At 46.2% G+C, this 26144-nt stretch overlaps 1 protein-coding gene across 4 annotated transcripts in view; it reads left to right on the top strand.

Annotated features, from left to right (window-relative positions):
* LOC135399188 (uncharacterized) overlaps positions 1-26144 on the top strand; it is a 43020-nt gene that overhangs the window by 15914 nt on the left and 962 nt on the right. For 2 of the 4 annotated variants that reach the window (XM_064630956.1, XM_064630957.1), the window contains exon 2: positions 18769-18829. The gene's annotated coding sequence lies outside the window, so the exon portion shown is untranslated. Of the gene's footprint in view, positions 1-12596; positions 12697-18768; positions 18830-26144 lie in introns of those variants that run through there. The other 2 variants (XM_064630955.1, XM_064630958.1) reach the window with 2 other exon arrangements.

Below are 26144 nucleotides of genomic sequence, written 5' to 3'. Positions count from 1 at the left end.
CCAAATCCACCGCTGCCAAATAACGCCGCCATCTTTCTTCGTAAGACTGGTCGGGAGCTCTCGCAGGATTCCGCCGTAAGCTGCGAAGATTTTGCGACGCGCGCCCTTCGTGAATCTACACTTCGTCGTAACTTTCCCGTACGACGGAGATACGATAGATTTCGTCGCACGAGCTCTTTGTGAATCCGACCCCAGGGCCGCAGGAAAAGACTCGGGAACTTATCGGAGCCGCAAAGCGGTTTATCTGGCCGACAGATGACTCCGATCAGTTCCATCGCTCCAAAGCACGTGACCCTCCGACGTGATGTGAACACTGTTCTCCCTGCGGTTGACGCGCGCTTGGTTTCAGTTTCGTCTCATTTGCATAGTGAGCTTTGGTTAGTGGATATCTCAAAGTGCGTGCTTATGTCAGGATTGTTTTATGACTGGCTCCGATTCTGCTATCTTACATTTCCCTGGAAAAATCGGATGAAAAAGTTCATTAATGCATTTTAGGTAATTGGTAATATAGAATAGTTGTACACGTATTCTCTGCGACAGAATGTCCACTTGCCGTATAGGGGACTAATAAGCTTGGAGCGAGTCCGTGTGATTTGACTTCCAATTTGATGCCAATACCTTTGGGTATATACATATATATATAGATACTCATGGAACGATGCGACAGCACCAGAGCACACGTGTTTCGCCGTGTTTGCCGCTCGTCAGCTCTGGTAATTTCAAACACGTCTAGTGCCATTTACTTGTTTCTTTAATGGATTTGTTCCCCTCATTATATATATATATATATATAATGAGGGAAAAAAGTCATTAAAGAAACAAGTAAATGACACTATATATATACATATACAGGGTGTCCCAGAAAACGTGTCATTGAATTACAATAAAAAAACTACGCCACCTAGAATCATGCGGTCAACAGCATTTGTTCTTATTAGGTTTTTGCCACCTCTTAATGTGAATGTCATGTACTCCAAGTTTAATTATGTAAATATTTGCGAACTGAACTCGGAAATTTGCCAAGTAAAGGTCACTTTTTTACCCCACCAATATGAAGAGCGTGCCGAATTCACTCAAATTCATGATAATTCACTGTGATATTCACGAGCTATCCCATCGGAAAAAATAGCCGAATATCATGCTTTTCGGAGCACCGGACCATAGCGCGCGATGACTTTTTGAGCGCAATCGCTCGCAGTGCGACGAAAGGAGGTTCCGAAGCCAGCCCACAGAGTGATAGTAGAAAAAGTAACAGTTCCTAAAATTGGGAGAGGGAAAGCATTATCCCAGCGAAAGTCAGACGTGATAAGCCGTGCCTGTTTTATCTCTTTCTGCGATGTCGGGGAGGGCTGGGTTTCCAACCTCCTTTCGTCGGACTGACAAAGGTTGCGCTGAAAAATTCATCGTGCGCTATTCCGTGCGACCTCCGTAGAGCATGATGTTTGGCTATTTTTTCCGATGGGATAGCTTCTGGATATCCCTGTCAATTATCATTAATTTGACTAAATTAGACACGCTCTTCACATTGGTGGGGTAAAAAGTGACCTCTACTAGGCAAATTTCCGACTTAAGCTCGCAAAAATTTACATAATTAAATTTACGTTACACGACATTCACACGAGGAGGTGGCAAAAACCCAGTAAGAACAAATGTCATTGACCGCATGACTCTAGGTGGTGTAGTTTTTTTATTATAATTCAATGACACGTTTTCTGGGACACCCTGTATATATATAATGCAGGAAAAAAAAGCCATTAAAGAAACAAATAAATTATACTAGACGTGTTTCAAATTCAAACTTACAGATTAACATGGCTTCTATGGCTGCACGCAGAGAAACAGATACTCATGGAACGATGCGGCAGCACCAGAGGACACGTGCTGGTGGACTGGTGCTGCCGCATCGTTCCATGAGTATCTATATATATATATATATATATATATACGTATATTGACAATAGATACCTCCATAAATAGTTCTCCTGCTTTATGACAATACAAGCAAAGTCTACAGTTGGCAATACCAATTCTGTGGACTGATACATGAGCAGCCATTTCATTTTCGTTATTTACCCATGACCTGATCACTTCATATGTCATACTAAACAAGTGTGCCCTGGGACAGTGCGACACAAATAAAGTGAGAAATTTTCTCATTCCTCGCCACTACAAGGACTATAGAAGTGACTAGTCACTAGCAGTAGCTCAACTAGAACATCGTCATAGAAGTATAACTGAAAGGGATAACAAGAAAAATTATGCGTCGTTGTTACCTCACTTTTCTCCCTGTGTTCCACGTCCTCCATACTATGAGAAGTAGCGGTAGCGGAGAAAGGGTCCGCCGCCACCCATATTTGTAGCGGAAGTACTTTTTCCGTTATCAATTTAAAATGTAGCGTTATCGCTGCTCCGCTACCTGAAACTGTATCGAGTATAGTGCCGCTATGTGCAACACTGAGCTTTATACATATCTGACAACATGACGTAATATCGCGCTCTAAAAAAAAAATGTGTTGCCAAAATCGCGACAAAATCAGTCGGGGCGACGCCTGGTGGGACCCAACCTTCACTTTAACGGGCAACACTGCCGCTGATGCATCCAGCATTTGTTTGTTTGTTTGTGGGAGCGAGAGAGAGATTGCGTTATTCGATGAACTCATTTTATGATAATGCGTCTTAGCTGCTTCACGGTTTAATGTTGCGTACGTCTTAACTGTTGATTCAGCTTCTGACCTAATTTACGTTGGTCTAGTCATTAGTCATTACTTAGAACCAAGGACTTGAACATGACGCGCGTACGAGGCCTCTTGATGTGTTTCTCGCTGTCGCAGTGTAAAAAATTGGAGCTCTACGAGTGTGAATGTCAGATGTAACCGCAACGCCTCGAAGATCGATCCGCATTGATCCGTGGTGATTTTAGCGAGTGCGTCTGGATTCTCACATTTTTTGCTGCAACGTAGGTACTGCAGTGCGGAATAGGACGTGGCCTCACTTCAAATGTGACAGATTGATTGACGATTCGAGGTTACACGTCGCCCACGACTCTTACTTTCTCCTTACCCTCCCAAAATCGTAACGGAAGTTTTCCCCTCAGAACTTATCCCCCACTTGCCTGTGGAATAGGTCACCGGTATTTTCTAGGACTCATGGGATAAGGGTCGACTTCTGTGTCTAAACTAGCAGACGACGAATGCTATGGGTGCTGGAGGTGGATGTGCCTGGCGCTAGAAACGTCTTTAGAAAGCCGTAAAGCGTGACTATGAGAACCTCACTAATAGACTGTGTTTTTTTTTGTGTGTGTACATAAGCTACTTTACCGACGGTAAGCACGCATGTAATGTAACGTTGAGTATAACTGCTGCAACGAGCAATACCTGACAAGTCCTGAAGGGAATAGTCAGCCCTTCACAACAGCGCAACAGCCACCCATACTGCTTCTGAAGCGACTGGGAAACAATTTTTAAACACGCGGCAATCACAAAGCACCTTGCCTATCGGAACCTGTGAGGCGCTTGACACGGAAGCGAGGACACTGACGTCATTTGCACACGAAATTACACACATTGAAAACGGGAAAACAAGAGCGCTATTTATGCGATCTTGTGACAAACAGAAGCGCCGTTCTTTTCCAGAAGTCTTCGTCTTGTTCTCGAGGCTGCATCCTTTGAAGGTACGCTAAGGCAGTTGAATTACTAACTCACAAAATGCTTTCGTCCAATAGACCTCTCCCGGTTTGTAAACAAATGACGTCATAGTGTTCGACAGCGCCACCAATTTGGTAGAGTTGAACTACGCTCGAAGCTAGAGGCGCACAAGGTCGCGCCCGAAAGCCACGGTCTTGATGGGATTACGATGGTCCCTGAAAAGGACGCCACCTTCGGTCCTACTTTTCTTTCAATAGGAGGCAGCGAACAAGTGTCCATTCATGGAACCCAGCCCTCCGCTTCCGATTTGTTTCGGTTTCAGCCTGTCTACCAACGTCATGATGACGTTCCTCGGGTAGAGGTCTATAGCGTAAGCCATCAGGACTCTGACGTCACAATTTTCGTCTCAGTCACGCTCATAGTTTTTAGAAAATTAGAATTTATAATAGACGATTTCAGGAAATCCCAGTGCTCCTGGTGCACGCGTTGCATCCTGGGAGATTATTGTCACGAGGAAAGGAGAACAGTCGTTCACGTTTCGTTTTGACCTTGACACCTCTGGACTATCTGCCGAGAGAGAAGAAATCGAAACAGTTTGGAGACCTTCTCCTCCTTTCTGATAAGCAAGTTCCCATAGTTCAAAGCGGCGCTATAGGGCAGCTAACAGGCTATTATCGGCAACACTGTGCCAAAATAGGCACGAACTCTGCATTGCCCGTCAAATACCGCGGCGAGACTACATTGTATCGCACGACACTGGGCTTAACACGGTCACGTCTATAGGTTGCGGCGCTTGGAAACCAAAATCACATCTAAAAAATGCTCGATACATGAGTGCCAGTGTTACCTGCTGAAATGAGGATTGTTTCACACCAGGCGTATTTTATCGCAATTTCGACAAGAAACTTAAAAAAATGAGAGCGACACATCACGTGTGTATTATGCTGCAAGTTACAGGCAGCGAGCTTTTAAATGACAGCAAACATGTAAGCTGCTTGCTGGTTGTCTTACGGTACATTTAGAGGAGCGGGGAAATGCCCTCTCCATAGTTTTCTTTTCTTTCTTTTTTTTTTTCGTTTTTGACTGCGCCGTGTTGCGCAACAAACAACGTGAACTCTTGCGAAGGAACGACAAAGCGCTGCTTCTCTGTGGCGCGCGAGAGAGAGGCAGGTCTCGGATGCACACCCTCTACAAACTCTTCTCCCTCTCAAAAGAGCGTGCAAGTGAACGAGGGAAGCCGACGTCACATCGTGACGTACGCAGACCCTACTGCTCTCCACGCAGGTCTGCTGACGTCACGCAAGCTCATCGGGCCGGCCCGACAACTGTTTTCTCCGTGAGTTGCTGTAAATTAGAATGCGCATTAACGAATACACCGCACGACGAATGAATATATAGATTGATTGATTAATGAATGAAACGGGGTTTCGGGCCACGTGAAATGTCACTTCGTCGCTCCTCCAACATTATATGACTCCCCATATATCGCGTGTCGCAACATGACAAAATTGTAACGAACGCTTGGAGCGGACCCTCCTACGTTTTGTTTCTGGTCTGAATGGCCGTCGGTGTCTGCGTGAGAGCGAATAAAGACCAGATGCGCCTTAAGCAGCCACTTAGCGAGCTCTGCTAGCTCAGCGCACTTTGTACCATCGTGTTTCTTCGTGTCTGTGTTTTTCGCCCTTGTAGCAGCCGCCGGTTTGCTGGGAGACAGCTCTCCCGTTGCGTAATCCTCCTCCTCCCTTTCGCCCGTGTGATGGGCCGTTTTTTCAGCAAAGTTCTTTCGCGTTCAGTAACGTTGAGTAATGTCACGGTGATTAAAGGCGCTTGAGCTACTTCGTAACATAAAACGAAATAGTAAGTAAAGTTTTCAGCTCTGTTTGAGACTTCGTGTTGTGTCTGTCCCTTCGCGTTCCCTATAATCTCGGGGTTTTACATTATGCACAAAATCGTTGTTTTGCAGTTTACTGCAAACGATGTTAATGGCTGGATGTAATCAACTCGTATGCGGAGTAAAATAGGTACGAAATTATGTATTTTATGTATTTATTTACATTCAGGGCCGTGAGGCAATACACAGGAGAGTGGGTTAACACTTGGTAAAAGGATGTTCATATAAGCAGCATACAAAAATATTTCCAAATTAGGCCCACATGAACAAAAATGCACTTACTGAACAAATTGCACAAATTCAATTGAACCAATTGCACAGATACGTGCACTAATAGTAGCTGAGTGTGTCGTCCATTTTCACCCTGTAATTCAGAGACACTTTGACGTCAACAGGCAGTACGTGCCCGACGCACGCCTATGTTAACGGTTGGGATTATGTATATCTAATTAATGCAGTCTTACTGCTGTACTTTAAATAGGTGTTGTTCGCATTTTTGTATCTTATGCGGTAGCTTTCGCGAAAGACGCATGTGCCCTATTCCAAACATTTCTTTTTAGTATTTTCTACTTCATGTTATAATTACTTTCCGTTTGTTTTGCATATGAAAACTTCTTTCCGCAGCATTTGCATTCCGCTTGACCTTTCCCGTGGAGTCCACCTTCTGGTACTGCGTTCACACCTCAAACGTCACTGTGTGTTCCCGAGAGTTTTCTTTAGCGGGTTTTATTCCACGCAAATTCAAAGGGAGTCTTTCACCTGAAGACACGTGGTTTACCACGAAACAAAGTGATCGAAATCCCCGCTGCATAATAAACTACTGGAAATAAAGTTATTTGACTATAAAATGCACAGCCGCGCGCGGGAAACTGCCAACAGCGAACTCAGACTAACCTGGACATCCAAATGCAAGCACCGAACTTGAACTGACCTGATAATAAACTAACCGACGTGGTGTTCCGGCGTGTCTGCCCCGCTAAGCCTAACAGCCGCTAAAGTTTGGCTTTCGTTCGCTAAAACGACTTGGACAGACGTCGAAAACCCGTTAGTTTGGGTGGTTAATTAAACACGGCATACCCTGTTACGAAGTAATCGAGCATTCTCCTTGGTTTTCCTTGTTTCGAGAACGGGAATTTCCAGATCGGGGATTTCGCAACCGGGAATATCGAGGTCCACCCAGGGCCCGTGGAATTTCGGTACGTCACTAGGGCTTGATACGTTACCAGTACTGATTTCGTTCCCCATTTTATATTATAGCTTATTTCCATTTATTTAGGTTCATTTATTTCAAGTGAATTGAGGGACTCGAACGAGAAGGTGAAGGCGCCTTCATTTCGTATCGTTCTTCATTTAATTCCAACCTGATATTTTCCGGTTTTCTTTGGAATGGTTCTCCAGTTCTACTATGGTACGTTATCCAACACAGTCTCGTTTGCGAAGAACAAGGAAGCGAACGAAGCAAACGAAGAAGCCCTGGAAAGCTCCTGTCAAGATACGAAAGGAATACTTTAAAGGGGCTTTTATCTCTGGCTTAACACAACAGTGAAAAAAAAAAAAAGAATTAAAAATGTAGATATTTCGCCACCTATTCAGACGGCATCATCAGTACAAAATGTGTACGAAGGTACAGATCAGACTACTTATCTACCAATATATCATAAACCTCCGGCAGAGGGCCACAGTTGGCGATACATGCTGATGAATCACGTCTCATACACCAAGATTCTAAACATGGTCAACATTCATCAGCATGTAACGCCAACCGTGGCCCACTGCCGGAGGTTGATGATATCTTGGTATAAGTAGACTGATCTGTACCTTCGGACATATTGTGTACTGATGATGCAGCACGAATAGGTGGCGAAACGTCTACGTTTTTATTTAATTTAATTTTTGTATTCACTGTTGTGTTAGGCCGGAGATAAAAGACATTTTAAAGTACACCTCTTCCCGGCTTTTGGAATATACTTTCAAATACAAACGGAAGAACGAAGAAGAAGGAAGACCACTCTTCACAAATTCTCTTTTATGTCTCGTCCTACATTTACCTACCGCACCTTGTAGAAAGCAAACCGCAAAGAAAACCGCTTAGCACGCGTCTCTTTAGCATTATCACGTCGGGACGTAACGTCAGCTGACGCACACTCAACCTGACTCACAACCTGACGCACGCGGCGAACCGCCTCATGGAACAACGCGCGCTGCCTCTGCACGCGGAACCCGGTCTGTACCTCGGCGCTGTGGAAAAATAGCCTGGCTCGAGATGGGGAAGACCCCCTGCTGGGCTGGGAGGCCGCTGGGGCAAGATTAGAACCTCCTCCTCTCCACTGGCCTTTCTTATTTCTTTCTTTCCTTCGGACGATTTCTATCTCGGCTCGTTTCCCTTCCGGTTTTTCTTTCCTCTTTATTTTACACGGACGAACAACCAGCGATTATTTTTATAGAAAGCCACTCTTTTCGTGCGAGAACTGCGGTTTATTGTACTCCTCTCTACTTTTATTTTTCTTTCGCATTTTTTTAAAAATAGGGATTCCATTGTATTTCATACGGTGCTGCTTGTAGAAAATAAATAAAAGCTGCTTAAATTACACACGTCCAGTCAGCGGTTTGTTAGAAAACGTGCAATTTGTTTAGTAAAGGCGCATTCCACGGGGATCTGTGACGGCCGTGTCTACGGCGCAAACAGCCGGATAACTTCTTTGTTTTACAGCCCCATATAGCACGTTCAGCGAGGGAGAGAGAGATAGGATAGAGGGAGAGGGGAGACAGACATGTCTACGTCACAGCAAGCATGCGGAAGCTACAGCGAATCGTCAAGTGCCTGTCAGACGCCTGCATACGACAAAGTTATTCATGTCAAGAGCGCCAGTTGTACAAACGTAACGTGTATTTAAGGAAGGCATTCCAATTTATGAAAGATGTACTGATTACAGAGGCACAGAGATTGTCTCTTTAAAACAAAGAGTCGATCGCCTGAAAACAACAACAACTTTATTTTAATGATGATGATGTGAGAGTTTCCGTCGCTTGAACGTGCTAAGCGCCAAGTGCAAATCACGTTTGCTACCACGAATGTAGCGCGAAATTATAAGCGTTTCGAGAAAGCCCGCGATACCTGCTCATAAATTCCAGAGTAGGTGGCTCTTAATATGAATAAGTGATAAGGCTCAGTTCAGTTCCCGGCGCCGCACGCGAGTTTACATTTAGAGCGGTAGGCTTCCCCGCGCTGCACGCAAGCCTGTAGGTGAAGTGCCATTGCCCGTACGATGCGGGTTCAGCCGGTTGCTAATGGGTCACCTTAGCAAAGTGGCCATTTGCTTTCGTTCGTTGGGGACGAGCGTTGTTAAGCGTTAAGGTGTCGTTGCGTATACGTGGGTTACGTTTATAAGCGGGGTCGCTGAGAGACAGCGATATTGGAATGGTAAGTACGATACAATTCTGCGAAGGCAGGTTTCAAGTGACTGCAATGTGCGCTTTCCGTCTCGCTCTCCTTCTCAAGAAGGTCGACAATGCGGAGAGGCCTCGGATTGGTCTCCTGGAACGATCCTCCGCGTTGATTGGACAAATCATTTGCGGAGACCAATGAGAGAGCTCTCGGCACTGTCGGCCTTCCGGAGAAGGGGAGGGAAAGCTAAATTGCAGGTTCGTCGTGAACGACAAAGCGAATGATTACCGTTCCTTTTGTGTTCGTCTCAAGGTAACCACATTTTTCATTGAGCGAAGAATAAGATTTTCACTTTAGTGCCCCCTTTAATTTCGCGGCCTTTATAATTTGCGCATTCGCCATGCGGGACGTTTATAGGAACAACTTTGCGGGACTTTAATTTAATTTCGCGACGCGTGTGCTATGCATTTTTTTCCCTGTAACTCCTTTGGGTCAAAATGCTGGAAGTCTTCGTCAGAATGACGGGAATTGCCGGTGCTTCTACAACGCAAACGTAGAGTCGAACCTCTCCTCGGTGAGGTCTATGTATGACGATCAAACGCATAATATCCAGCTGAGAGCGAGGGTGGCATGACGAAATGATGTTCGAATCAGTGTGAAATCCATGTTCACTATAGTGTAATTAGTTAGTTAGTTAGTTAGTAAAATAAAGTAAACCTTGGAGCTTCCAGCAACCCACCATGGGTGCTTTCTGCTCCATTGCAAGTGTTGTATAGCTATTAAATTCTCACAGCAATCAAAACAAATCACAGCGCGATCCCTCACCATACTCAGAGGCACTCACTCAATAGACCAGGAAAACAACACAGCACACTGCATATTTACAAAATACGGTGTCAGCAGTTCACACTAAAGTGGAGTTCGCACTTAGTGTTCACAGTGTAAATGTTGCGAAAGTGCGTTAAATATGGACTGGGATAGTGCTACAATAAGTCGTACTCAAAGGGTCAGTTCGATACAGTGTCACCTCTTCGTAGAGGTGAGCACGGATAAGATTGACAGTATCCGTGCGCATGTCAGATCCGCGACCGCATCCGGAATCGCGCTGGTTGAAATAGATTAATCCGCGTCCACGCGGATATTGAGTTTATCCTCACTCACGTCTACGGTCATTACATTCGCAGGGTAAACCTACCTTATACCTTCTAGTCGTCGTTAACAATATTTGCGTTAAGTGATTTGCAGAAAAATGTCGATCCCCAAATTCGAAAAAAAAAAATACGAAATGCGAAAATAAGACGCTTTTGCAGCAGAGAAAGAGCTTCGCGTAGCGGAATATGAAACATCTAGCTATATAAAAACAGGAGTTATACGAGAGCGACACAAAGAGTGTATGTATCAAGGAACGGATATCACAGTATTCAGGGTCTTGTTGGCAAAGCAAGGCGGGTAGCTTGCGAAAAAGGCGGTTCGCGGCATGAATAAGACGTTTGAGTTTTTATTAAATCAGGCGGATATTGTGGGCTAATAGACATAGGACACTGCGAGAAAACTCCGCTACAGCCGTGTGTGATGTTCGACATGGCGATGTGACACGATAAAAGCCATCAAAATATTTTGCTACCAAATAGCCTGGTTTTTATACCTTTTTGACGTTCCATAATACCAGGCTTATACTCTCGGAGTCCCTTTCCCTTCTAGTTGTATCGCGAGGTAAAGCCCCGAATTATCATTATTATTATCATCCTCCTGCGGTGTTCCTTTTTTTTTTGCCGCTACTCTTTCGCCTATCATTCTTTGAAAATGAATTGCGCATCCAAGATGCACAGCACCCTGTCCCTTTCTTCCTAATGACAAGGCACGGGTGTGCGGTCAACACAAAAGCCATCCTTTGGCGCGAAGCCAACAGTGTATACAGCATTATAGGACAGGGCAATTCGGATCAAGCCAAATCGTGTACGCTTGGTCTGTCCGATCTAAGTACCGTCGTGCAAATGGATGTTTGAGTGCTATCGTATAGAGTGGACGTTTACCTTAACTTAATTTAACTTTAAACAAAGGCGTATCTCTTGATGAGTGGTTGGGAGGTCCATTTCAAATAAGGTTGATGGTGAAAGGGGAGCCCTTATGGCTGGTCGGATGCACTTAATGCTCGAAATGCGACTTCAATAATGGAAGGCTCATCCAGTGTTGCAATGTGGGCCGCTTTTCGGGGATGGTCACCGTTAGAAATCGATAATGATAAGAAGACTGTCTAAAGTTTCCATTTCACTAAAATCGCTAAAAACAAGGACAACCGCTCTGTGTGTGTGTTGTCCTTGTTTTTAGCGATTCTAGTGAAATGGAAGCACGTTACCAACAAGCCCAAATGGATGTTCTAGTGTCAAAAGTTTGCAGCTAAAATGCCGAAGTTACGACAAAGTAGAGATTTTTTTTTATTCCGGGTTAGCGCCGCGAAGCAACTGGGCTATGAGCGCGGTACAGATGTGGACAGATGGAGAGACGACAGCAGGAAGGAGTGGAGGACAGGGGGGTTAGTATGCGTGCTGTGCCGACTTCAGGGGGAACTGTGGCGACATTCGTCTGGAAAGTCTTCGGAAAACCCAGGGAAAGCCTCAAACAGCACAGCCGGTGGTAGGACAAAGTAGATAGTTTTCCAGGATCGTACGCTATTGCTTTGCGTACGCTACAAAATGGTGTTGCCACCATTGCGCGTGCGCAGTGGTAGCGTACGCAAGGACTCATTACGAGCGCGCGTTATTTTTAGGGACTAGTGTGGGTACGCAACACGCTTTTGCGGGAGCCTATCGCAGGATTCCGCTTTATTCGAGATTAAACATGACGGCAAAGGTAGCAACACGGCTCAAAGCAAGCGACGAGAACGGCGCAAAATACAAAATCAGACCAAATATTTCGAAAATAAATTAGTAACGTCTCGTCAGTCGTTATTACATTTCGGCTGTCTGTGTCGTGCACAGGGTCCGCAGACCGGTCCCTAAACGATGGCGTGCCAGGCGAACACAATGCGTTCCGGACAGGTCCCGGTCGCACGCCATTGCAAACGTCAAGGCACACGTGACAATAAAGATGGCTGCACGCAGGATCAATGGCGATACCGTTTCTAAACAACCCGATTGCTGATTCCCTGTGTCGTTTTGGATCTTCTTTCTACCTCGGTAACTATACTTTTATCCGATATCCTCGCTGTAAACCACATAAGTTTACAAATGAGGCCTCGTACTGCTGACCACTCCCAAATATGTGATGACGACACCGCCTTTAAGGCTCACTCAGCCAACTGTTGCGTTGACTCTTATAGCGTTATAGCACAAGGTGGGTTAGCTATGCAAGCTGGTGGCTGCCTTCATGACTCTTAGCCAGCGCTTTTGAGCTGCGAACGTATCTTCGCCTCGCTTTTTCTCTTGCGCGTAACTTCACGGCTATCCTCCGCGAATCCCATACCTATCGTTTGTCCGACAAGCCTCAACCTCCTCCTCCTCCTCCTCCTCCTCACATATATAGCTAGTGTTCAGGAAAATCCACGGTGGTGGTGGTGGTGATGTTGAAAGGGCTTGGAAAATCCACGCCTATGATCTTCATCTGGTACTGGCCAATCGCCCTTAGTGGATAACGGCCATTTCCCCGAGGATGAAGAAGAAGAGGAAGAAGCTATGCAAGCTATGAGAAGAAGAAGAAGAAGAAGAAGTGTTCTTCGTGTTTGGCTGGGCACGTGCATGCGCGTATGTTCCTTTCTTCGCTCCTGCTGAATTCCATAGGTACGATTATTTTAATGGTATTCTACACTCACACTTCGGAGGAATAAGCTACCATGTCGCGTGAGGAGCGTCGTTGAAATTAACAGTGGTAAACTACGTTCTTTTCGGGCTTTTATACGCTGGTGGGAATATGTCTGCGAGCGCTAAACTGGAATAGAAACAAGGTTACGTGCACTCACGAACAAGCAACGGGAGTCACAGGTAAATGCCTTTAGGAGGAGTCAACTCCTGACACATATATGCCTCCCCCCTCCCTTCTGGAGTCGACTGATTCCCTTCCATGGGGGGAATAGCGGGTGTAGTTCGTTACCGGGACCACTCGTTTTTAAAAATTTGTGAAAGCGTTTGAATGGTAAATATTGCATAGAAGTTAAAGAAGTTCATATACTGAATCTAAAAACGTAAGAATTATAAAATTCTGTGGAGTAGAAGTTTTTTTATAGGCATTTCAACAACCCCATCTGATTCACTTTTAGCACAGGAGAAACACGGGAATGCTAAGCCTAACGGATTCGAAACTTGCAAGAGAATTGGGCTAAATCGGCTCACTTTAGTGAGGTTAGGTCAAGTTAGGTTCTACAGATTGGGGGGGGGGGTCTGGGGGGGTCTGGTATACGAGGGTCATTCCTGTTTAATTTCGTTCCTAATTTGCTCCTACTTCAGGTAAAAACATATCATTTACCTAGTTATTTTCTTTCTTTACAAAAACGCAGTGGTCCCGGTAACGAACTACATCCGGAATAACTTTTACCCCTGTGGACACATGCAGTCCATCGACCCCTCGGTTGCCTTCTTCATTGCGTGTCACCGCAGCCGCCGCGAGAAATCACTTCAGCACCGCCTCCGTCTCAACGTTGCCCGCACTCCATTGCCGCTATACAAAATGGGCCAATCCAGCCCTTATGTCCCAGCTGGTGCGAGGTGGCCGATATCCCTCATTATCTTCCGCACTGCCAGCAGCACCTTCCCCAACGGAAAGCTCTCCGTCGTCTTCTAATGCAGCTTGGGTGCGGCACGATGTCCATGGCTACCCTCCTTGGTCCCGTCCCTCGGCCTACCCAGTGGGCCGTCACCACAGCCCTGCTCCGCTTCCTGCAAAATTCGGGCCTTGCGTCCGCCCTCCGACCGGGCTTTCTCGCGCCATGTCACGCAAGCCGGCATCAGCTGCAAACACGGCTCGTTACCGTGTGCGTTTGCATTGAGCTGTTTGACGTTTAGTGGAGCCATATGACCTACATGACTTGAGGTCATTTTGTGTCTGTTTATCTGTGTTTTTGTGTCTGTTTCTTGGTCGCTTTTCACTGTGGATGGCGTGATTTGACTTTACCACTTAAGTGATTACACTTTAAAAAGGCCCTTTACGGGTGCTGCAGCTGGAATGCATAATAACAATAATAAAAAAGAAGTGAAGCAGACAAGTAGGTGCTTCCTTCCAAGCGTTTATTGCATGATTTTCCGATATGCTAGAGCCCTGCTCCACCAGCGGTGTCGAGGCGACCACCCAGCACATTCTTATGGAATGTGCACTCTACTGCCCCCAAAGGCGGATACTGTGTGATGAGCTTGCCCGTATCAGCAAGAGGCCGCTCAGTTTAGCTGCGCTCATTGGCCCCGTGAATACCCTGTGCTCCATCGTCGGGTCCTTCACCTGTTCATTGACTTCCTGTCGTCCACTGGATTGCTCCAGAACCTTTAGCTCTTTCTCGTATTTTCATCCTCCCTTCATCATGTTCATATAATGTTCCACGTGCAGTGGGGTAGGGTGCCGCACCACCGCGGTGAAACACCCCATCTCATCGTCATCATCTATTGTTGTTGTTGTTGTTGTTGCTGCTTCTTTATCTTTTGCAGCATTGGCTGAGTAGAGGCTTGTTTTTGGTTGTGCACAGGGGCGGCGCAACGCCTGAATTCAGGGCGACCCCAGATCCCAACCGGCCCTCCTTTCCATCCCCCACCGCCACCACCACCAATTCATGCCCTAGTCCCAAAAATTCAGGATACGATTCGGGAAAAGGGTTTATGGCATTTTATTCGCACGCGGCACCTGAGATAACACTTTGGCGCCTCACCTCCATGGGGAATCTTGCGCCCAATCACAAATTCAGGGTGTCTACAGTAACCCCTGTAACCCCCCGCCCCTGATTGTGCACCTGAGCACTTGAACCTTGCAGAGGTATACTCTTTTTATCGTGAAGTACAAACGGATACGCTGCTCATCATCGTAATGAGGTCATTTGATCCGTTGAACGTTGAAAGTGTAGCGTCGTATCACAGCGTACGCAGAACGATAACGTACGGTTCTCTTAAAAACTTCCTACACTGAGCGTGGTTCATGCAGCTTCTCGCAACTATAGCACTCCCTGCTTAACAACGAGCAGGTCATTACAGCAGATGCGCCATCGTATACTTTGTATTTTGCGCCGTGGCACGCGCACATTTTCGGCTTATTGTCGTTTTGGGGCGAATATGTCAGGCTCGCGTATCCGTCCAAATAACAGGCTGTCAGATCGGATCGCGAGAAACGCAGGACTTTCTCTTCGTGTCATCCACTTAGCGCAACGCGCGTCAACGACAACACAAAGAGCGGGATATCTCGCACAATGGAAGCGCCCATATCTTTTCTGTCGGAAAGTGAAACTCGTCATACGCAGGCTGTGATATCCCGAGCTACGAGAGAGAGAGAGAGAGAGAGAAAGGCAAAGGACAAAAAGCAAAAATAAAATGGCAAAATAGTGTCGTGTTTTCCAATCGACGCGCGTTTCCGATAGCTGTTCCGAGGGAGAATGGGAAAGGCAACAAAAGAAACTTTTTGTTCTGGTTTGAGTGTCGTAGTATCGTTGCTGGAACTTTAGTATAGGGCATCGTCAGAAGAGTTCGATCAGCGCTGTGCCCTCGCGCTAGAAAGGCAAAGCCTTTTTATGCCCCGTTCTCTGCATTTTGATTGGGCTTTTCGATGTCTCTGAAGGACAATGCCGTTTCGTAAATCGTGTGGGCTTGCTTTCATTATTGCCGAGTTTTAGTGCGTCGTACACTGTCGGCCTTGCGGTTTTGCGCACTCGGTTCTGCGCACAAGCAAAACAGAAAGCAAGCTTCGCGGAGTGCACAGAACCACGCAATCCCTTACGTACCCAAAGGCGATAGCGTACGATGCACTAAAACTCACTAGTAATTTTTGCTCCCTAAACTCCCAAATATTCCCAAAAAATCACTAAAAATAGTGAGTTCACGTAGTATACGTATACGCTGTTGCCTTTGCGTACGTAAGGGATAGCTTGGTGGTTCTGCGCAATGTGCGAAGCTCTGCTTCTGTCTTTCGCGAGCGCAGCACCACCAATGATATCCCTTATGTACACAAAGGCGATAGCGTCGAACGCAACGCAATTTTTGCGCCCAGCGTAGGTACGCTATTTCTCGAATTTAGCATAACGTACACAAGGCCGCTTGCGTTCCGCTCTCGTGGCATGCGATACAGTTCGAGACCTGCAGGTAAGGGGCTGACCGGATGGTCTTGGCTGCACTTGGCTTGCTTCCTTCTTCAAAGTAGAGATTGGATAGCTTTCACTTTATACGACACATTGCGTCACAGTGACTTGCGTTAGTGCGCGCTGGGCAGTACTAAAACAGTCCGTGCGCCACGAAAGTGCGGCGTGCCGCTAACTGCTATAGCATAGCGTACGCAAGCGTGTAGCCACTATGCTAAAACGCCCTGTTGTGATGGAGGATACGTGCTAGCGTAGTGTTCCTTCTACAACATTATGTTTAGTAAAACTCGTCGCTGCAACGAAAGTCGCTAAGCTAAAGCTCAATTTGGGAAATAATCCATATTTGGGGGAACATGTCAAACGGTTATGTTTTAGAGAGCATATAAACGATGGAAACGCTTGGCGTAGTCAGCCACGCTGAGGCTGGCAACGTCACAACTATCGCAGGAAGAATCGTGCGTCCTGGACTGACTTCACAGGGAACCGTGCCGACATTTGTCCTAAAGCGTCTGAGGAAAACCCAGGGAAAACACCCAGACAGCACAACCGGCCCCCGGATTCGAACCCGGGTCGCCTCTCTGTCTCGGCGTGGAATGCCACGCCGTGACGTAAGCGTACGTGACGTAGTCATTAAGAGCCTGCCAATCACGACCGCGCTTCGGCGGCCACTGCTATGAGCCGCATGGAAAGCCACCTGTAGCCACCCAAGCAGCAAAATATATTGGCCCAATATTGGCTAAATATCGGCAGTACTTGTCCAATATTGGGCCAGTATTGCCAATGTCCAGCCGATATTGTGCCCAGATGCTGTGCTGCTTGGGCACAGAGAGCCTGTGTTTGAAAACGACGTCGGCAATTGGCAGAACTCCGACTCTACACGTCCACGTAGAGCGAAGGAGGAGGTAGAGAAGTCATTAATCAGGCATTCTTTATCAAGGCGACGTTGGTTTAAGTCCTGGGCCAGCACCCGTCTCGAAAAATCTTGCCGGGAAACTCAGGGGGAACCTAAGCCAATATCGATCCCACCACGTGACACTCTTTAGCATGAAGCAGTAACGAGCGGAATCCACTCAGCTATGCTGCTGGTGCGCGCGGAACGAGGTCCTCAATAAATCCTAATTGTTCCAAAAGAACTGCACTCAATACGACTACTGTCAGGCAGGCAATTCGCCGTGCGACTAAACGCTCGACGGGCCCTTAACGTTAAAATGTTACTAAGCAGCGAACTTTGTTAGCCTCAAGTGTAGAGGTACTGGCGTGCAGGGAGCAAAAAGCCGCGAGACAACAAAAAGCGGTTTGCGCGCTCATCCGTGAAAGCAGAAGCTTTTACTTTTAGGCGTCCTTTTGTCTTTGTGTCCCGCATGTGCCGCGTTGGAACTTTGTCAAGCGAGCGGTCTGTTTGTTTTTCCCTTTCCGGCTTTCTAATGAGTTTACCATTGTAATCGGTGAAGATAAATTCTACCATTAATCGCTGCGCAAGCTTCCCGTTTACTTTTGGGTGCGCAGTCTAATGTCGGCCTCTGGTATCGAGAGTAGAAGGCCTGCTGGATCGACTACCGCGTGCAAGGTCATACTCAAAAATTAGGCTAGATTATATGGAGCGATCAAAGCCGGATATCCCGTCATACTCGTAGTCTGGGGAGAAGTAACCATGACCTGCAAATATTTCGTGGGTTTGATGTGCGCTCCAAGCTCTGCAGGATGTTACAATGCACTTCTCTGTGTACGTATTTAACGAAACATTAATGAGGCTTGGTACTCAGCGACAGCTTTGGAGGGCTCAATTTCGTGAAGATCCTGTCCCGTACGTAGCGTCGCCGAAAACCCTTCTCCCCTGTGGCGCGAGATGAAGCGAAGAAACGCGGAAAACACGCGCGATGCGGATTGGCCGATTCGGAGAGTGCACGTTGGCTGTAACACCTAGGCGCCACGTGCCTCAGAGAAAAAGTGGCAGCGGAAGAAGTGTACGTACGGAAGAAGACCTTGCTGCGGACTACAGTCGACAGGGCGAACGAATGTACGTATAGCGACAGGCGGGCTCGAGTAAACAGCTTTGTCGCTGCCACTGATTTGATGCCACCGTATCATATCTGCCAGTTTCTTACCAAACATTCAGAGAGCCGCCGTCATTGCCAACAAACACACCCGACGCATTCGAGCTGACCTCCAGGAGGCCCATGAGGAGCCCTCGTGCTGCTAGGTTCTTTTTATTTTTTATTTTTTTTCACCGGACCATGGTCGTCCTCTCTGACGAAGGCCTTTGACAGTGACGATAATAATGACGATAGTTGATTTAATTTGAATTAAATCTAATATGGACGTTGTGGCTCCGCGGGTGTGGGACCGGCTACTCCCGCTTACATGTACCATTAAGGCGCGGCTAGTAGCGCAGATCATCATAAGTTGACGGGGTTAATGATGAATTGATGATGTGACGACTACCACTCGACGGTGGTGACAACGCTCTTTCAACTGTCTTGCTACACGTTTATGTGCATATATAAGGTCGCTAACATTTAGCAATGTCGCACAATAATAGTGTCGTTTCACTTATATCAGTTACTGTGCTCAAAATTCTTCTCTGTTGCAGGTGAGTTGCCATTGGAGAAGTCCTATTCGCCAGAACCCTTTCAACTCGGACCGTAGAGTCAGTAAGTCGCCTGCATTTGCTTTCCTTTCACGACGTTTCCAAAACAGATGTACGACGCGTACAAAAAGAAAAAGAACGAAAAAAAAAAAAAAAAAAGAAACGTACGCGTCGTTGAATGCACACAGCATAAAGAATTGCCTCGCGCTCGGGTGCCAGTTTGTTCCGGCAGAAATGTCGGCTCCACATGCGTCGTGTAAACGTGACGAACATGAATGCCGATGTCGTTGCGATTGCTGCCTTTGGAAACATGGCCTGTCATTACTTTTACCTTTGTTCTCTTCAAAAAAAGAAGAAGAAAAAGCTGTCTTCACAACGTCACGAGGTCTTTCGGTCATCCCGTCGAAATAAGCGTGCGCTGAATGCATTCTACTATGCTGAATGCGGGACTCGATCGCAAAAGGAGTACGGAGTTTTAGCAGATACTGAGTTTTAGCAGGTACTGAGCTTTAGCAGATACTGAGTTTTAGCAGATGACCGGGAATTGCCCGGGGGCTTTGTGACGGATTATCTGGTGACGTCACCCCTTTCTCACGACAAAACTTGGAAACGTAGATCATAAAGGAGGGGGGCCGCACCGGGAGAAAAACTTGGTATGTACGTATAATCCTCGTAAACCCCACCGAACTCACCTGAGGAGCTTCGTTGTATGTGTTGGAAATTACGTTGAATTACGTTGGGGCCGCATTTTTGTTCGTTATTAAGGTATTTTCGTTGTAAAGAAATTCGTGCTAAATGTTTGAAAAATACATTAGTCCTATGGGGCTCTGGCGGGACCGCGAAAAAAATTCGTTCTGCTAGTACTTTCGTTAAAAAGGCGTTCGCTCTAAAGGAGTTTGACTGTACTGAGTTTTAGCAGGCCGAAAGCACTCTATACGATAAAGGAAGCAGCCAAATCAAAGATATTCAAGGCAATCAGGTGATTGGCTTATCATGAAGCACCCCACTATAGTCGTGACGACGCCCACTGCTGTGTGGCCAACAACGTCGAGCCGATCCAGCCATTACCCCACCCACCCCACCCACCCCAATCATCGCAATCACCCGAGAGGTAAGACCCGGGTTCGAATCCGGGGACGGCTGTGCTGTCTGGGTGTTTTCCCTGGGTTTTATCCTCAGACGCTTTAAGACAAATGTCGGCCCAGGACGCCCCTTCATTTGGTCGCTGCAGCCCTCTTCATTTTAAATTACGCACCATTACTGTCTTCCCGAGGTCAAAGCAGTTCCGAAGGCGTCATTTCGCTATACATTACCACATTCCATTAAAATGGCACAGTAACATTACTTCTGCTCTCTAAAATATTCGAAAGAAAAAAATAATGGTTGGTTGCTTCTCCTGCATACACGGTGACGCTGCAGTCAAAGCACGCTTTACGGGAGATTGCCATGGGCTGGATACGTATAATCCTTTCTCTGACTACGCTCCTGCCTGTAGGAAAAAAAAGGGGAAAAAAAAAAAAGAAAACGCTTCAGCCCGTCATGACATCTGAACCAATGGGAGTAGAGCCCCTGAGACATGTTATTATGGTGTCGTCGCCGTCATGTTCCGTCTATTTCCGTCTATTCCTAAGTGCTCATGATAGCGAGTGCGTACGTAGCGGATAGCATGGTGATTCTACGCAATGCGCGAAGATCCCATTATGTTTTGCAGGTGCGCAGAACCGCCAGCGCTATCCCGTACAGACGCAAAGGTTATAGCGTAAGATGCACCAAAACTCACTATTAACTGCTGCGTGTCTACCGGTACACACAGTAAATGAAGAACTAACGAAAATAAGTCGAGCTTCTTCTCGAAGTGTCCTGCCATACGTTATGACGAAGCAGAAGACGCAGGATCTTGTGCGCAAACTTTTACGAGCAAGGCTTTTTGTCTTCTTGACTTCCGGGGTTTTTGTTGGTGTCTTCACGCATTAAAGAAAAAAAAAAGTCAAAGTTCGATACAACGGACCGTCGTAATCCAATAGTAAAAGTCTGTTTACCCAGAGTGAACTATATCCAAAATAAGGGTGGCATCTCCTTTGTTTTTCGCTATTAAGTTCACGGTCTGCTTGGACGGACCCGTGACACTCGCAACGTCTGATTGCCTTTCGTCTCGCTCCACAGAAACGATAATCTTCAATTGCTCGCTGAAAGAAATCCCAATGGCAGCTTACTGTAACCTCAACAGCGCTTGTCACGGGCATAAAACCTCAAATGACCGAGTTGAAACTTCATTGTCTTGCCTTGGATTAGCTCTCAATCCGTCCATCGCATTGTATATTGCCGGGCACACGATCCTTTCTGCTCCGAATCAAGTGGGATTAAACTGTCGTACTTGGGCAACACAAAAGTCCACGCCGCTTCAGTAAAATAAATTTTACTTTAAATTCACTCTGCTGTAAACCATAGTCTGTTATGAAGAGGTGTGTTGAAAAACAAGTTCTACATATAAAAAATGTAGGTAGACCAAACACAACGAGAGACTCGTGAAGTTGTGGGTACGTGAAAACCGGATGTCCATGATAGCCAGATCCGCTCTAACGAGTGCCGACTGCACATTGGACCGCAAAAACTCTCTCTAGGGGGCGCCGCACGACGTACTTTAGTTTCTGTGTCACCTGATATTTCCTGCTTTTCTGCTTCCGGAACTTGCGTTACGGAAGTCGTTGCAGAACGAGTTTAGGGGGGAGGGAATCAAAGAACATGGGAAGGGAACAAATGGAGTAAATGGGAAAGGGAGCATCACGTGCCCACGATTCACAACGAAACCTGCTTCTTGCTGTCGGCGATGATGTGATCCTCTGTTTCGGGAAACGCCTCTGCGACAGCGCATGCGCGTGAGTCACGCTGTGCATTCTCTCTCAGTTGTCGTGGTCCCTCCGCCCGTTTGCATGTATCGGTCTTGGCATTAATTATCAACAACATTACGCGAAGGAGTTTCCAGACCAACAACAACAGCAAATACATATACAGGCTGTTTCTTATCCGTTTCAGAATGTTTATAAAAAAAAAACATGAAAGCGGCATAGATGTCGTTTTTGCAGTTGAGTTCTACTGCCAGGCTGACATCCTCTCGAAGAAAGTATGGAACTACAAGATGATTAATTACCTAAAATTCATGAATGAACTCTTTAATTAGGGAATTCCTTGCAAAAGCGGGAGATCAGAATGAGAGACCATCCTAGTTGAAAGTCATTCCACGTTTAGAAAATCCTGAAACACGCACGTGCATGAAGATATCCACCCCGGAATTTTTATATGCACATGAGCCGAAACCGAAACCGAAACCGCGGCCACCTGGAACGCAGGGCGTAGAGCCCTCATTTCACGTCAGAGGGTCACGTGATTTGGAGCAATGGACATGATTGGAGTAGTAGGCTCACCTGCGCGCCAGACAAACTGCTTTCCCGCCCAGATAAGCCTCCTATCGGCGAAGGTGATGCGCTTCTGAGGCGCGCTTTTTTGGTCTCGGCTCATTTCCATATCAAAATTCGGGGATGGATATCCTAAGGCACGTGCGTGTTTCACCATTTTTTTAAACGTAGAATGGCTTTCAGCACGTAGACAGGACTATACGGGATTAAAACATACAAGGACACGCGATCTTGCAACGGGGAAGTTGGTAATAGTTCATACGTCGTTGTATGTTTTATTCCCCTTTAGTCCTGTCTCCATGCTGCATTTTCAATATGAACGATTACCAACTTCCCCGTTCTATCCCACTTGTGAGAGGATGTTAGCCTGGCCGTAGAATTCAACTGCAAAAACGACATCTATTCTGCTTTCCTGGCTTTTTTATAATAATTCTGTAACGGACAAAAAAAAAACGAAAAAAACAACAACAACACTCTGTATAGTGACGCTGGGTGAGGAAGTTTCCCACTTGATTTCTGGCTCTCTGCCGTAGAGCACATTGGTTACTACGAGGTATGGAACGATGAGGTGATGGGTCAGTAATGATAGTACACTGTAAGAAAAAAAAATAGTAACTTTAGTCTTTTTGGGGCTGTAATTTCTCCCCAATTCATTACTTTTCTTCTTAGAGTACACATCTTTGTCCTGGAACGACACGAAGCCCCTCATGGGCTGATAATGTCTGTGCACAAAGGCATAAGAGTCACAATATGAGACCAAGAGAGTATATTGAAAGATTGAATCAACTACTTCCGTCTCTCTAGAAAGTATTCTACGCTGCATTTCCGTAGATTGCCAGTGGCGAAGGTTACGACGCAAGCACTTCTATTGGTTTCTCGTGCATTTGAAATGTGCCAACAGAGACCAACCGCGTGCAACTTCGCCCCGCTCGCGCGGTGTGAGTCGGTCGTACGTGTGCGCGCCCCCATTTGCACACTTCGCTCCTTCATTTCGCATACAACAAAGTTCTCGGAGGAAACCCAAAGTGCTTGGAAACTCCACAGAACGTCCCGGTATCGATCCTTGCGCAACGTAGAATGTTCCGTAGACTGTACTCGCTACGCAGACAACAGTCGCGAGCCGCGAGTCGGAAGGCACACTAATGCAGTATTGCACTCGTTCGCTTCCGTGCGCGTTTTAAAGGAAATGAAATTTGTTTTGTTCGTCGCACGCGCTGTTCTGTATAACTCTGCCTCGTGATTGCCTCGACGAGAAGTGCTATTGTGCGGCATCCAAATGCTCGAGGAGCATCAAATCCGCCTTTTCGGAAAGAGCTGGCGCCACTGCTCGGCTAACTGGCGAAGTAGAACGGTTGTCAATCATGGCGTCAACTGAAACCATGTGCGTGCTGTCTCCGTTGGTCATAAAAGCATACTTGAACATAACCTGAAGTTCATAGAGCGTCCGGGATGCAACACTGTACCTGAGGGGGGTACGCATCTGTCATCGCAGTATGAAACAAGGTTATTACCGGTGTTCTGTGCCCGAGCAGCGAGCAAATACTGCACTACTACTTCTGTTGTGGGTTCAGTCGTTTGCACGAAAACCGAAAAAAGCCAAAACTTCTTCTCCTTGCTGCACTTTTCTTTACAGCCGCTGAACGACCATGCAACTGCCATGTTTATCAAAAAGTCTTCCGCTCCATAAGTTCACCAAATGTTGCCTCTCACCCGCAAAAATGTGCAACCCGATACTATGTGGATACGAATGGCAGACGACGAATGACAACCACATTGTTTCGCCAAAGTCCCGATAGAATACCCCACTGTTTTGCGCATGCTGCGTTAACATTTTATGAAATGGCCCATTTCGCTGTATGGTACTATCCCGTCGAAACCTTATACCAATGCGACACGGAAAACGGCATTAAACGAATTTTAAAGGCGACAACGATTATCCGCGTGACGTCATTGCCTAACAGGAGGAGTGAGAGGGCCTCTCGCGCCATCCAGACGTCCGCATCGCCGCGCCATCTTTTTTCTCAAGGCTGTGCTCTACTTGGTACTTAGAGCGTAACGTTTTCTCGTTTTTCCAGAGAGGGATTTCGGGCATACTCTCAACATCCGGCGCCTGCTCTTGCCATTTATTCAATCAAATAGCAGGCAAACTGCGTCGCAATCTCGCGTTGAATTTTCGATTCGTCTGGTCAGTGGTCAACGAGGAATAAAATGACACGGTAGTTTCGAAATCGACTGTAACGGATGCGTCCGTATCTTTAAGCGCATAGTGCGGTACGTTTTAAAGGGGCACAAGAGTGGAAATATTTCTCCTCGCGCAATGAAAGTTATCTACTACATGCATGTATCACCGAAATGAATTCGTTATAGTAGCTGTTTCGCGATGTAAATCCACGAATTATCATTATCATCACTACAATAAATGAGCCACAGATAGCAAGCAAGAAATGAAGAAAGTGCATGTTTAACTATTTAAATTTACGCATGTGAAACGTATAACGGAGAGAGTTAGGGCGGAAGTTCACAGGGAATTAGGACATTGGTAACTTATAATCACGAGGTTAAATTAAACTCATTTAATGTTAAAGGCGTTGTTTCTGATACACATTTTAAGGGGCACAAAAAGAGCAACACGAGTAGAGTCGACTTTGCGGCGGAAGCTTCCGTCATCCTGGGGACTTGGCAGATTTCAGATTTCCACATTTTTTCCAGCTTTCGAAGATCACTTTGGTGACGCAAGCTGGTTTCGAGATGACGGTAAAGTCAAGAATTCGGCGCGTGATTAACTTTAATGCATCGGCGCTACGAGTGCATTACAGGTCAGGGGTGATTAGGTTGAGAAATAGGCGCATGTAATTTCACCCAAATATTCAACTGTCACAAGTACATTTGAGTGACTTCGTGGCAGACTCAGCCCCGTTCTTTGACGTGTACATCTCCCGTTTGGCGGAAAGGAGAGTGCTTGTGGATCGCACGCAAGCTTTTTCTTTCTTTCTTTTTTTCTTGATAAGGTGCGTCTATATAGGAACTTACATTAGCATACGTTTAAGCTATGTATGTCAACTGCTTTTTTTGTTTTCGCTGCAATAATTACTTGCCGTTTCCGTGCACCAACCGCATTTCTGTAATAGCTTTTAGATACCGAACAAACACTTGAAAGACACTTGAAGTTTCTTTATTGTAACTTTTCTCCTTCTTTGTTCTTAATATTTTTCTTGTTACTCGTTATACTAAGCGCAATGTTCTTTCAAACTTCTCCAGGCACCATTCTTCAGGCGACTGATCGTTTTCAGATAGATGCAATATGGTGTCCTAGTAGATCGTAACTCTCAACGAGAAGGATACGACGAAGGAGGCTGTTAAATCAAAAGATCAGCACCGTGACGTCGCCCGCTTCAAAGGAACGAGGCGATTAGCTGATCATATTTATTTATTAATTTATTTATTTATAGTACCCTCAGGGTTGTGAGGCATTGCAGAAGGGAGGGGCAAACAGACAAGCATATAACAAAAGATAAAGCTCCGTAAATACAAATGTAACAGAAACAATAATACGTGTAATGTAGTTACAAGTACAATGAACACTGACACATCGTGATGTTAACTGGGGGGGGGGGGGGGGTAAGTTTTCGAGTGTGTCCTTGAAGGTGGATGAGTCGCGGATATCAATAACGTTCCGCGGTAGACAATTCCATTCACGAGGTGTGCGGATGAAAAATGAGTCCGAGAAAGAATTGGTGTCGCAAGGAATGCACGAAGACTTTACGTGCGTGATCGACGCGTTGTGAAATGTACAGTGGAGACGATAGGTAAGACGAAAGAACGGGATCATCGTGGTAGTATACTTTTAGGAATAGGATGAGACGGGCCATTTTACGGCGATGCGAGAGAGGTGATAAGCGTAAAAGTTGTTTCATGTATGTTGCACTTGATGTGCGTTGTAATTTGATAGGATAAAGCGCGCGGCTC

This window comes from Ornithodoros turicata, chromosome 6 (genome assembly GCF_037126465.1).
Source record: "Ornithodoros turicata isolate Travis chromosome 6, ASM3712646v1, whole genome shotgun sequence".
NCBI lineage: Eukaryota > Metazoa > Arthropoda > Arachnida > Ixodida > Argasidae > Ornithodoros > Ornithodoros turicata.
The sequence above is the reverse complement of the archived record's forward strand: the minus strand, read 5'-3'. Positions and strand labels throughout refer to the sequence as shown.